Here is a 6,163-nt window from a genome sequence, read left to right as displayed (position 1 = left end):
TAAGTAAACAAACTATATGATATAAAACATACACGATGTTCATCCATTCCATAATGTAAAGATACAAGTCATAAGTTGTTTTGTAGCAAAAGACAACATAAGTTTATAAGTTCTACAAACAAGACTTGTTCAAAATAAAGTTTTTGAAATAACGAGGTTTTGCATCCTATGTCCCGTTCGAAGACGGGATATATGGATCAAACCCTCCAAAATACGGATGACATCGTCTTCATAGTAAACTTGAAACTTCATAATTTGTCTCACCAAGATCCACTTAGTTACCTGAAATACATGTAAGTTTGAAAACATCAATAAAAGTTGAGCGAGTTCATGTGTTTTAAGTTCGTAATCATCAAATGAATTTGTAAAACATTTGAAAGTTCAAGTATCGAAATCTGGTATGTAAAGCGTAAATGAACATGTTGATCATTAATGTGTAGCTAGGACATTAATATGTGTGCCGACATAGGAAGCCACCAACCCGTAAGCGATTTAGTACCGGTCCACCCGGCGAGGGTAACAAAGGAAACTCCATGTGGCCACACAAGGACCCATGAGTGGGGCTCGCCCTGTACCCGATAGATCTACCCCCTTTGTTCCGTGGTCTTAAACAAGATTAATGGTGCTTTAAGTATCAGCCTATTCGCACGTGATCTACTAATTCATTTTGTTGCTTAACCATACCATAGTAACATGTATTTCCCCCCGAGAGTTGTAAAACCGAAAACGTTTAAAAGAAAAGGGGGACATGAACTCACAAGTTTGCGTCCGTATGTATGCTAGCAGTTCGGGTATCCAATTAGCGCGTAATAACCTACAAGTGCTCTAACTCATTAGACACTTGGGTTTATGTTAATTTATGTACACGTTGCTCATCTTGAACATTATTGTATATGGAACCCTTGTGTATTTTAAATATGTTGACATTTGTTTCGTATGTTCGTTTTATTATATATATATACACTTCTTGAGTTCATAATGTGTTAGAACAGGCATCGCCCTTTGTATGTATCCGTGCTTCGCACGAGTATTTATGGGTATAGCATGTATAAGTCCTTGTGTCGTACAAGTATAAGTGGACCGGGTCCAATAGCGCCTTTGTGCCGTGCACGACGCATGTTTGTTGTATGAAATATATATTCCTCAAAAATATATATCTTTAAGTTCGGTGAACGCCGTTCACATGTATACGTATGATCGGTTTGTTTTAGGTATATATTTGTTTCACAAATATATATGTATATGTATATCTTTTTAAGATATAGTTGTTAAAAATATTTATTTTTAACATTGTATATATGTTAATGTACGTGTACGGTATTCATTGTGAGTGTACACTTTAACAAGTGTATATGAGTACATCGTTATGTATTCGCGTATTTCATATGTATACGTACACCGTATTCATACGTGTATGTATACCGTATTTATACGTGTAGGTATACCGTATTTATAATGTATTTTTACAATATATTTTATTAAAAATATACATGTATTTTTCATTGGGCCTTAGCCCATGTCTTTTAAGTTGTTGGGCTTAATCCATATTATTAGTGTATTTGGGCCTAGCCCATTTTACATGTTAATGGGTTAGTCCAACTTATTAAATAAATGGGCTTTTACTAGCCCATTATCACACCAAGTATCCTTGTTTTTTTTACAAGTGTATTTTGAGTGTATTTTATAGGTATTCGTAGACATATATATTTGTATATGTGCACACTTGGCGATTTTCGATTTACACTTTCCGGAATTTTTGGCGTCTAAATATATATATATTTCATGTCTAAAAATGTATTATTTTTAGAGTTCGTCGCAGGAGTCGTTACCATGTATTTTATTGTCCGGAACGCCCGCGTGTCGTCCGTGATAAGTATCCACCCCGTGTCGTGTCGATATGGTGACCGTTGCCGATGGCGACGCATTTATACGCTATGACATTTATTTGATATTTCGCGTCGGTTTTTGGTGTTATATGCATATATATTATTTGGTCGAAATATATATATTATTTGTACGGTTCGCCCGAGGTCCGATTGTTCGTTATCCGCGCTTCATGTCAAAGTGTAATATAACTTGCATTCGTTTTCTCATGTATTTTACATTCTTTCGTCGACATGTTTTTGGAGTTTGTTATGTGTAGTGTATTTTGTGTTTAGCTTGTAGGATCCTAACTCTAGTACATACACACAATACACATGTATTTATACACATACACATATAATGATTGGAAAACATATACCTATATTTTTTTTTTTTGTCCCTAAAAAAATATATATAGATATAATAAATAACCTCTTTTTTTTAACTTATAAAGATATATAAGTTGTTTTATCAAAAACCTTCATAGTTTAGGACTTAAATATTTTTGTTAAAACTTTCTTAGTGACAATTAAGATCTCTAATCACGTTTAACCCCGTTAATCACCTCGTTAATTATACTTTCAACGTGATTAGATTTTTAGAAAATTTCGCCATAATTTCCCCTAAACTATGGCGTTTTCCACATCTTAAAAACGTATTAGTTTCACGTTTAAGCCCATAATCACAATCAACTTCAAATCAAGTTCCAAAGCACTACTTTTTCAAGTAATATTTTTTCACATAATTTTCCATATAACTTTTGAACTTAATATATTCTTAATCACATTTTTAATAAAAAAAATGATAGCACTTATTAACTCTTTTAATAGGTTTACTAGAAAATAAATTTAACATACTTTTAACACTTTTATAGTGTAAATCATGATTTTTATTTTTATAAAAGTTATTTTGGCCATAAATCATTTTCAAGTTTAATATAAAGTTCATGTATTATATGGATAATGATCTTGTTAAAATCTAAACATAAAAATGTTTAGATTATCCTTACTAGCCTAATTTACACAAGATCATCTTTGTAAACAATCTACTTTAACATAGTCAACATAATCATAAGTAGCATCTAACACAAAACAACATAATCAACATAATATACATCTTATTTATTAGACTTTTATTGTGAGATTAGAGTTTTTAAGCTTGTTTTTGTCGTAGGGTTCAAGATGATCAACTAGTACTTTAGTAAACTACAAAATATAATAAGAAGCTTAAAAAAATAGTGAAAGATGATCTTACAAATTTGCAAAGGATTTATGGACTTTAAGATAAAGATTAAGAAGACTTGAAAGCTCTAAAATAATCTCCAATGATTCTTCAAGCATACAAGTTCCTTAAACACCTTAAAATGGCTTTTTAATGATGTAAATTATGGTGTTTTAGAGAATGAAAATGAGGATATAGTGGGGTGTGTGGTTGCCGTGAATAAAGAATGGGAAAGAGGGGAAGTTTGCAAGTTGGAAATGTAAGAAAGTCATGGAATGATGTGGTGTGTTTAGTGGTTCATATCTTTCAATATCTTGGTCAAAGATTATATATATCAAGCCATGCTTCTAATCTTTTTCTTCATACATTTTCATCATCAAACCTAGTATATGGGGGAGGTATGGTCGAGTATTAAGGGGTATGGTGTTTATGATTTATTTATTTTTTTTTTTTATAAATTTTAATCATATAAAACATGTGCACAAATTGTTAAACGGCTAGATATTTTAGTAATTAATTTAGTTAGGGTAATTAGGGTGTTAATGATAGTTTAGGGTATTAAATAAAGTCTAATTAGTTTACTAGTTTATTGGGTATAAGTTTTGGATGGTAAAAATACCACTAGTTCGCTCACCGGTTCGATATCGGGTGTTATATGAAAGTTATAGTTTAATACCGGGAGCTATGGTTTTAATTTATCGTAGAGGTTATGGCGTCTATAAAGTGCGTTCATGCCCTTCGTCGCTCGTTCAGACAGTTTTCGGAACTTGCTGGCATGAATAACGTGTTCAGGTGAATAGTGTTTTCAGCATTTTGCCAACATATTAGGACAGAGTTTGCAGTTTTCTCGTGACGCAGTGAATGTTTCAATATGGTTTAGCATATTTAACCATGTCGTATGATTTTTAGACTTTGTACGACCTAATCATGCAATAATTGAATCGTAATGAACGTAATTAAACGTTAAATCAAGTGCTTAAGTTGTACGGAATTACCATTATTTTTGCCAGTTGTCACATTCTCCCCCCGTTAGAAGAATTTCGTCCCGAAATTCAAGTCGTGTTACCGGTTGCAGGGGAGTCTTGAAACAGGTGAGGGTACTTGGATTTTATTTGATCTTCACGTTCCCACGTATACTCGGGTCCGTGACGCGAGTTCCAGCGAACTTTAACCAACTTCCTACGACTCCTCCGTGTCTTGTGCACTTTCCAGTCTGTAACCTCAACAGGTTCCTCTGTAAATTGGAGTTTGTCGTTAACGTGTATCTCGTCCGCTGGGATGACGACCATTTCTTGAGTAGGACTTTTCTTGAGATTAGACACGTGAAACGTGTCGTGTACACTACTAAGCTCTTCTGGTAGTTTCAATTTGTAAGCAACTGTTCCGATCTTTTCCAGTATTTCGAAAGGTCCAATGTAGCGTGGGTTCAGCTTTCCACGTTTACCAAACCTTACTACGCCCTTCCAAGGCGAGACTTTCAACAATACCATGTCTCCGACCTCGAAAGCTAATGGTTTGCGCCCCTTGTCTGCGTAGCTCTTTTGTCTATCGCGAGCCGCCTTGATACGGTCTCGTATTTGAATGATCTTGTCTGTGGTCTCCTGAACTAAGTCCGGACCAATGAGTTGTTTATCCCCGGTCTCCACCCAACATAGCGGGGATCGACACTTTCGTCCGTACAAAGCTTCAAACGGGGCGGCCTGAATGCTAGTGTGATAACTATTATTGTATGAGAACTCCACTAAGGGCAAGTGGGTATCCCAATTTCCACCCAAATCCATCACACAAGCGCGTAACATGTCCTCCAAAGTCTGTATCGTTCGTTCACTTTGGCCGTCCGTTTGAGGGTGAAAGGCCGTACTAAGATTCAGTTGTGATCCAAAGGCCTTTTGAAATGATTGCCATATCCTTGACACGAACCGACCATCTCGGTCCGATATAATAGAAACAGGCACTCCATGTCGTGCCACGATCTCTTTGAGGTATATTTCAGCCAGTTTCTTAGTGCTATCCTTCTCACTGATCGGTAGAAAATGTGCGGACTTTGTAAGTCGATCAACAATTACCCAAATCATGTCGTGACCTCTTGAGGTTCGGGGTAACTTAGTAATGAAGTCCATCGAGATTTGTTCCCATTTCCATTCGGGAATTTCAGGTTGTTGCAGTAATCCTGAAGGCTTTTGATATTCCGCCTTAACCTTGGCGCATGTAAGGCATTTTCCGACATAGGTAGCAATGTCACTTTTAAGCTTAGGCCACCAATAAAATCCTTTTAAGTCTTGGTACATTTTATCCGATCCCGGATGTATAGAGTACCTTGACTTATGAGCCTCATCCAAAATAATCGCCCGTAGGTCACCAAATAATGGAACCCAAATTCGTCCCATAAAGTACAATGTTCCATCCTCCTTTGGCACCAATTGTGCCTCCATTCCTCGTAAAAATTCGGCTTGTATATTTTCTGGTTTAAGCGCTTCTTGTTGAGCATTATGAATCCGAGAGGTGAGATCGGTTTGTATGGTCATCTCTAAGGCCCGCACCCTCAGAGGTTTTGCACGTTCTTTGCGGCTCAAGGCGTCCGCCACGACGTTCGCCTTGCCCGGGTGATACTTTATCTCACAGTCATAATCGTTCAATAATTCGACCCATCGTCGTTGCCGCATATTCAAGTCCTTCTGATCAAATATATGTTGTAAGCTCTTGTGATCTGTAAAGATTGTACAATGAGTACCATATAAGTAGTGACGCCAGATCTTTAACGCGAATACCACCGCACCTAACTCAAGATCATGCGTGGTATAATTTTTCTCATGCACCTTCAATTGGCGAGACGCGTATGCGATGACTTTGTCCCGTTGCATCAACACACAACCGAGACCTTGATGCGATGCATCACAATAGACCATGAAGTCATCGGTACCGTCAGGTAAGGATAAAATAGGTGCGTCACAAAGTTTATCTTTCAGTAGCTGAAAAGCCGCCTCTTGTTTCTCGCCCCAGTCAAATTTCTTATCCTTTTGCGTTAGGGACGTTAGCGGTTGAGCAATTTTTGAGAAATTCTCTATAAATCTTCGGTAGT

The 6,163-nt window shown here is 36.5% G+C and overlaps 1 long non-coding RNA gene across 1 annotated transcript; it reads right to left on the bottom strand.

Moving 5' to 3' along the window:
* LOC110944490 lies at positions 1-3,385 on the bottom strand. Its single transcript, XR_002594979.2, has 3 exons — positions 3,118-3,385; positions 759-814; positions 1-282 (listed from the first exon to the last, which is right to left on the bottom strand). It is a non-coding gene; the product is annotated as an uncharacterized LOC110944490 (long non-coding RNA).
* Between the last annotated feature and the right edge of the window lie 2,778 nt (positions 3,386-6,163).

This window comes from Helianthus annuus, chromosome 1 (assembly GCF_002127325.2).
Source record: "Helianthus annuus cultivar XRQ/B chromosome 1, HanXRQr2.0-SUNRISE, whole genome shotgun sequence".
NCBI lineage: Eukaryota > Viridiplantae > Streptophyta > Magnoliopsida > Asterales > Asteraceae > Helianthus > Helianthus annuus.
This window is presented reverse-complemented; position numbering and strand designations above follow the sequence as displayed.